The following is a 12,381-nucleotide window of genomic DNA, read 5'->3' as shown; positions in this document are numbered from 1 at the left end:
AACTTGGGGAAATAAGTATTCCTTGATGTTTTCTGTGCATTTTCAATAATAAACAATGAAAATGTGGGTAAATTTTAGAAAGAGAGAGGCCTGTGGGATTGTCACAAGGATATACAAATACTGAGAGTGGCTGCTGAGGGCGTGGTCTCCACTGGTGGTGACCTTCAGAAGAGATCTTGTGTTTACACATGGCCTAGGCACCTGGAAGGCAGAAATCCTAATATTCTATGACGCTCCCAACTTCTAATTCTGTTATTGTGACTCCACACCATTGTCTGGCACTTGGTCTTACCTCTGGCCTTCCTATCAGAGCCTGAAGCACAGACAGTGCCTTAGACTCTAAGCTTAACCACCTTGTGCCTTCTTTTTGTTGCTAAGGATATTCAGAGTTGTGGAATGCTGCCAAAGTTTATCCCAAAAGTAAGTTATGACTCAGATATGCTTTCTTTAGACTCGTTGAAATTCTTTTTTTTTAATGTAATGAATCTTTACAGAGGTATAATTTACATACTATAAAATTACCCATTATAATTGTAGAGTTGAATAATTTTTAGTAATTTACCCAAATAGTGCAGCAATTCCCATAAGCCATTCATTTCTTAAAAAAAAAAAATAGATTTAATGAAGATGGAGTTTCTTCATGTTGGTCATGCTGGTCTTGAACTCCTGACCTCAGGTGATCTGCTCAACTTGGCCTCCAAAGTGCTTGGATGACAGGCTTGAGCCACTGCCCCCAGCCAATTATTCATTTCTTTTATTTTTTTTTCATTTATTTATTTTGTTGTTTGAGACAGATTCTCACTCTGTCATCAGGCGCCAGGCTGGAGTGCAGTGGCACGATCTTGGTTCACTACAACCTCCACCTCCTGGGTTCAAGAAATTCTTCTGCCTCAGCTGCCTAAGTAGCTGGAACTACAGGTGCACCACCATGCCTAGCTAATTTTTTGTATTTTTTAGTAAAGACAGGGTTTCACCATGTTGGCCTGGATGGTCTTGATCTCTTGACCTCATGATCCACCCAATTCGGCTTCCCAAAGTGCTGGGATGACAAGCGGGAACCACTGCACCTGGCTTATTTGTTTTGAATGTATTATTTGTTAGGGTTTCTTCTCCCTAGGCTCTGGCTCTACTTCCTCTGGAAGCTTCAGCATGGCAGTATCTCCCATCACTTGTTTTGGTTCATTGGCAGAAATGAGCATACTGGAAACCAGTCAATACTTGCTCTCTTAGTTGGAAAAATGTCAGGAGAACTTCTGAGACCTTAAAGAGAAATTCCTGACATCCAAAGCTACTGCATACTCCCTTGCCAATGACCTGCAGAAATACAGTAGGTCCCCCAGGGAAATAGGGGAATAGTCACCAAAGTGATAAATGATCATCCATCTTTCATCTGTGTAATGAAACACTGCAGACTTTATTATTTGTCAAAATTAATTGTATCCTGACTATACTCCCAGAAAGGTAGAATGGACGTTTTACTATCAATTTGCTGGGACAGAAAACCTGAAGCACAAAGTTGTAAAATCTGCAGAGTGTAGTGGGGAATAGAGACTAAAACCTTGATGTATGGATGAAACTCTCTTTCCCTCTCAGCAATCCATATCAGCTTCTACAGACATGTAATACCACTGTTGGTTAAAACATCTCAGGATTCAGTTTAAACGTTTTTAAGAGCACCCATTTGCAAAGCACTGTGCCAACAGCATCAAGGCTGAAAGCAGTAATAGTGTAACCTATCTGCCTAGAAGGAACTTAAAACTGCCTATTCTCAATGAGTCACAGATATGTGGAGATGCGAACTTCAATAGCAGACATGGAGAAAAGTCTTTATGTCTGGATCAAGACTCTCTTCTCATATAATTCAAATTAACCATTCCTCATGCTCTGGTTAGATCAAGGTTATTTCCAGAAAATCAGAGACTTTGTGACAGCCTTGCTCTCTATCCCTGAGTATCAGCTTTGCAGAGAGCAAGCAATGGCAGGTGGACCACCAGGATCAGAGCTATGAGACATATGCCCAAATAAGAACAAGGCCAAGTGCAGCAGACCACCGTTCTCAGTAGAAAGCCAGGCCAGGGTAAGGGCTGGCTCTTTCCTGTCCAAAGTCAGCTGTCACATTTGTAAATCCACTGCAAAATGCCAAATTCATTACTAACAGTGGAGGAAGGCAGAAGCTGTAATGACAAGGAAACATGGGAACAAGGGCATGAGAGGAACAAGGATTTAGAGGAGGACTCTTGTTAACATTGAAATTGAGTTTGCTACCTAATCTACATTTGAAAGGTGTACCTGAATGTGATGAAGAGAATTAATCCAAGCTGGAATATACTCTTCACCATATTATCCACGAAAACTTCCCCAACCTAGCAAGGCAGGCCAATATTCAAGTCCAGGAAATACAGAGAACACCAAAAAGATATTCCTCACAAAGACCAACCACAACACACATAATCATCAGATTCACCAGGGTTGAAATGAAGTAGAAAATGCTAAGGGCAGCAAGAGAGAAAGGTCGGGTTACCCACAAAGAAAAGCCCATCAGACTCACAGCAGATCTCTCAGCAGAAACCCTACATGCCAGAAGAGATTGGGGGCCAATATTCAACATCCTTAAAGAAAAGAACTTTCAACCCAGAATTTCATATCCAGCCAAACTAAGCTTCATAAGTGAAGGAAAAATAAAATCCTTTGCAAACAAGCAAATACTCAGAGAATTTGTCACCACGAAGCCTGCTTTACAAGAACTCATGAAAGAGGCTCTACACATACAAATGAAAAACGAGTACCAGCCACTCCAAAACATACCAAATGGTAAAGAGCATCAATACAATGAAGAATCAGCATCAACTAATGGGAAAAACAGCCAGATAGCACCAAAATGGCAGCATCAAATTCACATAACAATATTAACCCTAAATGTAAATGGACTAAATACTCCAATCAAAAGACACAGACTGGCAAATTGGATAAAAAGCCAAAACCCATAGGTGTGCTGTATCCAGGAAACCCATCTCACAGGCAAGGATACACAAAGGCTCAAAATAAAAGGATAGAAGGGGACTTACCAAGCAAATGGAGAGAAAAACAAAACAAAACAAAACAAAACAAAAACAAAAACAAAAACAAACAAACAGAAAAAAAAACAGGAGTTGCAATTCTTATCTCCGATAAAATAGACTTTAAAGCAACAAAAATCAAAAGAGACAAAGAAGGACATTACACAATGGTAAAAAAGTCAATGCAACAAAAAGAGTTAATGATCCTAAATATACACACACTCAATACAAGAGCACCCAGATACATAAGGCAAGTTCTTAATGACTTATAAAGAGACTTGGACTCCCACACAATAATAGTGGGAGACTTTAACCCCCCATTGTCAATATTAGACAGATCAACCAGACAGAAAATTAACAAGGATATCCAGGACTTGAACTCAGACCTGGACCAAGCAAATCTAATAGACATTTACAGAACTCTCCACCCCAAATCCACAGAATATACATTCTTCTCAGCACCACATCACACCTACTCTAAAACTGACCACATAATTGGAAGTAAATCACTCCTCAGCAAAAGCAAAAGAAAGGAAATCATAAGAAACCGTCTCTCAGACAAAAGTGCAATCAGGTTAGAACTCAGAATTCAAAAACTAACTGGAACCGCACAGCCTCATGGAAACTGAACAACTGGCTCTTGAATGTTGACTGAATAAACAATGAAACGAAGGCAGAAATAAAGACATTCTTCAAAACCAATGAGAATGAAGGCACAACATACCAGAATCTCTGGGACATGTTTAAAGCAGTCTTTAGAGGAAAATATATAGCAATAAGTGCCCACATGAGAAGCAAGGAGAGATCAAAAATTGAAACCCTATAGTCAAAATTGAAACAGCTAGGGAAGCAAGATTAAAAAAAAAAAAACTCAAAACCTAGCCGAAGACAGGAAATAACTAAGATCAGAGCAGAACTGAAAGATATAGAGACACAAAAATTCCTTCAAAATATAAATAAATCCTGGAGCTGGTTTTCCGAAAAGATCAACAAAATAGACAGACCACTAGCCAGATTAATAAAAAGGAAAAGAGAGAATAAACAAATAATAAATGCAATATAAAATGATAAAGGGGATATCACCAGAGATTTCACAGAAATTCAAGCCATCATCAGAAATTATTACAAACAACTCTATGCACATAAACTAGTAAACCTGGAAGAAATGGATAAATTCCTGGACACTTGCCTCCTCCCAAGCCTCAACCTGGAAGAAGCCAAAACCCTGAACAGACCCATAAGAAGATGTAAAGTTGAGGCAGCAATTAAGAGCCTACCACCCAAAAAAAGCCCAAGTCCAGATGCGTTCACAGCCGAATTCTACCAGACATACAAAGAGTAGCTGCTACCACTCCTTCTGAAACTATTCCAAATAATCCAAAGCAAAGGAATCCTTCCCAAATCATTTTATGAGACCAACATCATCCTGATACCAAAACCCGGCAGAGACTCAACAAGAAAAGAAAACTTCAGTCCAATATCCATGACGAACATAGATGCAAAAATCTTCAATAAAATATTGGCAAGCCAATTGCAACAGCACATCAAAAAGATTATCCACCATGATCAGGTAGGCTTCATTCCAGGGATGCAAGACTGATTCAACATACGCAAGTCTATAAACATAATTCACCACATAAACAGAACAAAAGACAAACACCACATGATTATCTCAATTGATGCAGAGAAGACCTTTGACAAAATTCAACAATGCTTTATGCTAAAAACTCTCAATCAACTAGGTATTGATGGAACGAAATTTCAATATAATAAAAGCTATTTATGACAAACCAACAACGAATATCATACTGAATGGGCAAAAACTGGAAGAATTCCCTTTGAAATCTGGCACTAGACAAGGATGCCCTCTCTCACCACTTCTATTTAATATAGTACTGGAAGTTCTAGCCAGAGAAATCAGACAAAAAAAAAAGAAGTAAAGGGTATTCAAATAGGAAAGGAGGAAGTCAAATTGGCTCTATTTGCAGATGACATGGTTGTATATCTAGAAGACCCCATCATCTCAGCCCAGAATCTCCTGAAACTCATAAGCAACTTCAGCAAAGTCTCAGGATACAAAATCAATGTGCAAAAATCACAAGCATTCCTATACACCAATAACAGACTTAGAGCCAAATCAAGAATGAACTGTCATTCACAATTGCAACAAAGAGAATAAAATACCTAGGAATACAACTATCAAGGAATGTAAAGGACCTCTTCAAGTTGAACTACAAGCCACTGCTCAACGAAATAAAGAGGACACAAACAGATGGAGAAATTTTCCATGTTCATGGTTAGGAAGAATCAATATCGTGAAAATGGCCATACTGCTCAAAATAATTTACCTTCAGTGGTATCCCAATAGAGCTACCAATGACCTTCTTCACAGAACTGTACTTAAACTTCATATGGAACCAAAAGAGAGCCCACATAGCCAAGTCAATTCTAAACTAAAAGAACAAAGTGGGAGGCATCACACTACCAGACTTCAAACTATACTACAAGGCTACAGTAATCAAAACATGGTACTGGTACCAGAACAGAGATATAGACCAATGGAACAGAACAGAGGCCTTGGATGCAACACAACGTATCTACAACCATACGATCTTTGACAAACCTGACAAAAACAAGCAATGGGGAAAACATTCCCTGTTTAATAAATGGTGTTGGGAAAACTGGCTAGCCATGTGCAGAAAGCAGAAATTGGACCCCTTCCTGACACCGTACACTAAAATTAACTCCAGGCTGATTAAAGACTTAAGCATAAGCCCTAATACCATAAAAACCCTAGAAGAAAATCTAGGCAAAACCATTCAGAACATAGACATAGGCAAGGACTTCATAACCAAAACACCAAAAGCATTGGCAACAAAAGCCCAAATAGACAAATGGGACCTAATCAAACTCCACAGCTTCTGCACGGTGAAAGAAACAGTCATTAGAGTGAATTGGCAACCAACAGAATGGGAAAACATTTTTGCAGTTTACCCATCTGACAAAGGGCTGATATCCAGAATGTACAAAGAACTAAAACAGATCTACAAGAAAAAAACAAACAAACAAGTCCATTCAAAAGTGAGCAAAGGATATGAACAGACATTTTACAAAAGATGACATACATAAGGCCAACAAATATATGAAAAAATGCTCATCATCACTTGTCATTAGAGAAATGCAAATCAAATCTAACTGGTGTGAGATACCATCTCACACCAGTTAGAATGGCGATCATTAAAAAATCTGGAGATGACAACAGATGCTGGAGAGGATGTGGACAAATAGGAACACTTTTACACTGTTGGTGGGATTGTAAATTAGTTCATCCACTATGGAAGACAGTGTGGCAATTCCTCAATGACCTAAAAATAGAAATTCCATTTGACCCAGCAATCCCATTACTGGGTATATATTCAAAAGATTATAAATAGTTCTATTATAAGGACACATGCACACGAATGTTCATTGCAACACTGTTTACAACAGCAGAGACCAGGAACCAACCCAAATGCCCATCGATGCTAGACTGGACAGGGAAAATGTGGCACATATAAACCACAGAATACTATACAGCCATCAAAAACAATGAGTTCGTGTCCTTTGTAGGGACATGGATGAACCTGGAAACCATCATTCTCAGCAAACTTACACAAGAGCAGAAAATCAAGCACAATATGTTCTCACTCATAGGAGGGTGTTGAACAATGGGAACACATGGAAACAGGGAGGGGAGCACTACACACTGGGGTCTTTTGGGGGAAATGGGGGGGACAGCAGGGAGTGGGGAGTTGGGGAGAGATGGCATGGGGAGAAATGCCAGATATAGGTGTTGGGGAGGAAGGCAGCAAATCACACTGCCACGTGTGTACCTATGCAACAATCTTGCATGTTCTTCACATGTACCCCAAAACCTAAAAAGCAATGAAATAAATTTTTAAAAAAGAAATTTAGTTTGCTTTCCAATTTCTACAATTACTTTAAAGTAAATCATTGCAGGGGGTGGGGTGGCTGAAAGTTCCCGTCTGACTTACCATCATAGAAAGTAAAGCCAAAACCCCACTTATTAAAGAAGTGAAAAGATGAGCTTTGTTGTGTGGAAAAACTCATTTTTTTAAAAACTGCATTCATTATCATTATCATTACAATTGTAGGACAAAATTTTCTCAAGCTAGATAAGAAGAAAATATTATCTAAGAGCTTAGTATAAAGATATAATTGTGCTATGACTAAAGAGCATATACCCCAGAGCCAAATGTCCTGAGTTCAAATCTAACTCATCGCCACTCTGCCTCAGTTTTCTCATCTGTGCTGGTAATAGATTAGTAGCAACCTCTTTGGATAGTGGTGATGGTCACCTGATGATAATTCTTCAAAACCTACTGTGGCAGTACCATGACAAACGCTGTATTGGTTCTTCCTTTAAAACACCACCTGTTAGCATTTGGGCATATGTCATTTGGATCTTTCTCCTCCACATACAGTTTTTCAAAGTTGTATCCAGATGAATGTTTAAATCTTGGAAATATTTGGGGATAGCTGAGACTCTTGAAACAGAAGAACCATCAGTCCTATACTTCTTAGTGTCTTCCCAAACACACAGGAAGTCATTATTTCATGCCCTCATGTTCATGTTTTACTTAAGAGCCTTTAAGGCTTGGTACACTGGCTTTAAGATTTGAAGTCATGGCTTGGCATGGTGGCTCATGCCTATAATCCCAGCCCTTTGGAAAGCCAAGGTGGGAGGATCATTTGAGGTCATGAATTTGAGACCAACCTGGCCAATATGGTGAAACCTCTCTACTAAAAACACAAAAATTAGCTGCATGTGGTGGTGCACACCTGTAATCTCAGCTACTTGGGATGCTGAGGAAGGAGACTTACTTGAAATCAGGAGAAAGAGGTTGCAATGAGCTGAGATCGTGCCACTGCACTCCAGCCTGGGCAACAAGTGAGACTCCAGCTAAACAAACAAACAAACAAACAAAAAGATTTGGAGTTTGACCTCAGGGGATATGAATTCTGACTTTACCTCATTGCAGTTGAATCATCTTGTTAAGTTACTTTATCTGCCTGTGGGCTTTTCTTTCCTCAGCTCTAAAACAGAGAGTAGTTGAGGAATAAAGATACGGAAATCCCAGTGTAAAGCCTGGTACTGGGGATACTTTTATCCTTGAGATAGACCCTACCTCCTGTGCTGCAGGCAGTGACCCCACAGCAGCATGTCCAGCCTCCCACTGATGCAGGCATGCCTGTCTTTTGTCAGAGTGTGAAGAGTACAAAGATCTTATAGAGTCTGTGCTGGAGGAGGAGCTGGAGTTTGAGGAGAGGAAACTGGCTGAGTTGCTGAGACCAGCTTCAAGTATCCAATAAGGAGGTAACTCTGTGGGAAGTGAATAAATGCTGCTTGAAGTGGGGCAGCCCAAGCTGGTAGAATAAAGAGCAAATGTGTGCAAGAAGGGCAGAAATGTACAAGCAGACACAAAACTAGAATAAGGCACAATTAGGCTATGGTGTAGTTAGGTCTCTAGGGTTTTCCATTAAATAGCATATTAATAACATGGAGACAGCTGTCTGCATTGGAATGCCAGCAATGTGACTTCTATCTGTGTGCTCTTGGTCAAATTTATTTCACTATTCTGCATGTCATTTACCTAGGCTACCTCATGTATAAAATGAAAATACTGACAGTATCTACCTTAGAGAGTTATGAAGATTAAATGCACCATTGCAATTAGTGAGAACAATCTTGAATGCATATAAAACCCTGAACAACAATTTTCTGTTAGGATTATATTTGTTCCCATTTATAGATGTAGTGATTATTATTAATGGACTAACGTTTTCTATAAGAGATTATTTACAAGCTTTCTGAAGTGCCCTTCGTGATAGAATATTTCTTCTCCAAGCTTTTTTAAAAAAGCATTATCCTAGGTGGAGTATTAATTGGTAGGGCTATTGGATAGATAGATGATTGAGCAACTATTGTGTGAAAAAAATAAATTATTAATTTGCTCAAGACCAGCATTGCCTATCATCTAGTGCCAGATTTCAAAGAGAATGCTTCCAGTTTTTGCCCATTCAGTATAATATTGGCTATTGGTTTGTCATAAATATCTTTTATTATTTTTAGATACGTTCAATCAATACCTAGTTTATTGAGGGTTTTTAGCATAAAGAGCCGTTGAATTTTGTCAGAGGCCTTCTCTGCATCAACTGAGATAATCACAGAACCGCATAACCTCATGGAAACTGAACAAATTGCTCTTGAATGTTGACTGGATAAACAAAGAAATGAAGGCAGAAACAAAGACGTTCTTTGAAACCAATGAGAATGAAGACACAACATACCAGAATCTCTGAGACACATTTAAAGCAGTCTCTAGGAAAATATATAGCAATGAGTGCCCACGTGAGAAGAAATGAGAGATCTAAAATTGACACACTATCATCAAAACTGAAAGAGCTAGAGGAGCAAGATCAAAAAACTGAAAACCTAGCAGAAGACAGGAAATAACTAAGATCAGAGCAGAACTGAAGGAGATAGAGACACAAAAAAACTTTACAAAAAATCAGTAAATCCGGGAGCTGGTTTTTCGAAAAGATCAACAAAATAGACAGACCACTAGCCACATTAATAAAAAAGAAAAGACAGAATAACCAAATTAATGCAATAAAAAATGATAAACGAGAGATCACCACAGATTCAATGGAAATTCAAATCATCAACAGAGATTATTACAAACAACTCTATGCAAATAAACTAATAAACCTGGAAGAAATGGATAAATTCCTGGACACTTGCCTCCTCCCAAGCCTAAACCAGGAAGAAGTCAAACCCCTGAATAGACCAATAACAAGGTCTGAAGTTGAGGCAGCAATTAAAAGCCTACCACCCGAAAAAAAACCCAGGTCCAGATGGGTTCACAGCCGAATTCTACCTGACATACAAAGAGGAGCTTATATCATTCCTTGTGAAACTATTCCATATAATCCAAAAAGAGGGAACCCTTCCCAAATCATTTTATGAGACCAACATTATCCTGATACCAAAACCTGGCAGAGATTCTACAAGAAAAGAAAACTTCAGGCCAATATTCATGATGAACATAGTTGCAAATATCTTCAATGCAATACTGGCAAACTGACTGCAGCAGCACATCAAAAAGCTTATCCACCATGATCAAGTAGGATTCATCTGAGGGATGCAAGGCTGGTTCAACATACACAAATCCATAAATGTAATTCACCACATAAATAGAACCAAACACAAATATCTGTTTTTAGATTCTCCACAGAAAGGGTTTCTGAACTGCTGCATACACACATCAGTTTAACTATGTAAGCTGAATGAACACATGGACAAGCATTCTGTTAGCTCCATTTTTGTTTTTGAGCCAATATTTCTCATTACAGCATATACTCCCATTCACTCTGGAACGTCCAAATGCAGCTCTTACAAGTAACACGTTTCTAAGTTGCTGAATATAAACACAGATGCAATTCCTTAAGGTGAACAACCACACAGAAGAGCCATTTGAAAGATACATTTCTTCTGTGTTTTAGACGCAGTCTTACTGCTAATTCTTATATGACTGGATTTGGCTGGAAATATTTGTTTCTAGATTCTCCACAGAAAGGGTTTCTGAACTGCTGCACACACACATCAGTTTAACTCTGTAAGTTGAATGGACACATTGACAACCATTCTGTTTGATGGATCTGTATTCATTTTAGAGATAGATATTTCTCATTACAGACTATACTCCCAGTCACTCTGGAATGTCCGAATGCAGCTCCTAGAAGAAAGGTGTTTTGAACTCGCTGAATCTAAACTTAGATACAACCCAACCAGGTGAACAAACACACAGCAGAACACTTTGAAAGGTAAGTTTCTTCTGTGTTTTAGACGCAGTCTTACTGCTAATTCTTTTTTTTTTAATTGCATCTTAGGTTTTGGGGTACATGTGAAGAACATGCAAGATTGTTGCATAGGTACACACATGGCAGTGTGGTTTGCTGCCTTCCGTCCCCTCGCCTGTATCTGTCATTTCTCCCCATGCTATCTCTTCCCACCTCCCCACCCCCCATCCCTTCCCCATTTCCCCCCAACGGACCCCAATGTGTAGTGCTCCCCTCCCTGTGTCCATGTGTTCTCATTGTTCAACACCCGCCTATGAGTGAGAATATATGGTGTTTGATTTTCTGTTCTTGTTTCAGTTTGCTGAGAATGAGGGTTTCCAGGTTCATCTATGTCCCTACAAAGGACGTGAACTCATCGTTTTTGATGGCTGCATAATATTCCTTCGTGTATATGTACCACATTTTCCCTATCCAGTCTATCATCGTTGGGCATTTGGGTTGGTTCCAGGTCTTTGCTATTGTAAACAGTGCTGCAATGAACATTTGTGTGCACGTGTCCTTATAGTAGAATGATTTATAATCCTTTGGATATATACCCAGTAATGGGATTGCTGGGTCAAATGGGATTTCTATTTTTAGGTCCTTGAGGAATCGCCACACTGTCTTCCACAATGGTTAAATTAATTTACATTCCCACCAACAGTGTAAAAGTGTTCCTATTTCTCCACATCCTCTCCAGCATCTGTTGTTTCCAGATTTTTTAGTGATCGCCATTCTAACTGGTGTGAGATGGTATCTCAATGTGGTTTTGATTTGCGTTTCTCTAATGACCAGTGATGATGAGCATTTTTTCATATGTTTGTTGGCCTCCTGTATGTCTTCTTTTGTAAAGTACCTGTTCATATCCTTTGCCCATTTTTTAAGGGGTTTGTTTGTTTTTTTATTGTAGATCTGTTTTAGTTCTTTGTAAATTCTGGATATCAGCCCCTTGTCAGATGGGTAGGCTGCAAAAATTTTTTCCCATTCTGTTGGTTGCTGATTCACTCTACTGACTGTTTCTTTTGCCATGCAGAAGCTGTGGGGTTTGATTAGGTCCCATTTGTCTATTTTGGCTCTTTAATAAATGGTGTTGGGAAAACTGGCTAGCCATGTGCAGAAAGCAGAAACAGGACCCCTTCCTGACACCTTACACCAAAATTAACTCCAGGTGGATTAAAGACTTAAACATCAGACCTAACACCATAAAAACCCTAGAAGAAAATCTAGGCAAAACCATTCAGGACATAGGCATAGGCATGGACTTCATGACCAAAATGCCAAAAGCAATGGCAACTGCTAATTCTTATGTGGCTGGATTTGGCTGAAAATATCTGTTTTTAGATTCTCCATAGAAATGGTTTCTGAACTGCTGCATGCACACATCAGTTTAACTCTGTAAGTTGAATGCACACATTGACAACCA

General features: G+C 39.1%; 1 long non-coding RNA gene across 1 annotated transcript; it reads left to right on the top strand.

The window, feature by feature from the left end:
* Positions 1-254: 254 nt before the first annotated feature.
* Positions 255-8,424, top strand: LOC141584168 (uncharacterized). The gene is made up of 3 exons (XR_012517104.1): positions 255-420; positions 1,118-1,327; positions 8,323-8,424. It is a non-coding gene; the product is annotated as an uncharacterized LOC141584168 (long non-coding RNA).
* The last annotated feature ends 3,957 nt before the right edge of the window (positions 8,425-12,381 follow it).

This window comes from Saimiri boliviensis, chromosome 4 (genome assembly GCF_048565385.1).
Source record: "Saimiri boliviensis isolate mSaiBol1 chromosome 4, mSaiBol1.pri, whole genome shotgun sequence".
Taxonomy (NCBI): domain Eukaryota; kingdom Metazoa; phylum Chordata; class Mammalia; order Primates; family Cebidae; genus Saimiri; species Saimiri boliviensis.
This window is presented reverse-complemented; position numbering and strand designations above follow the sequence as displayed.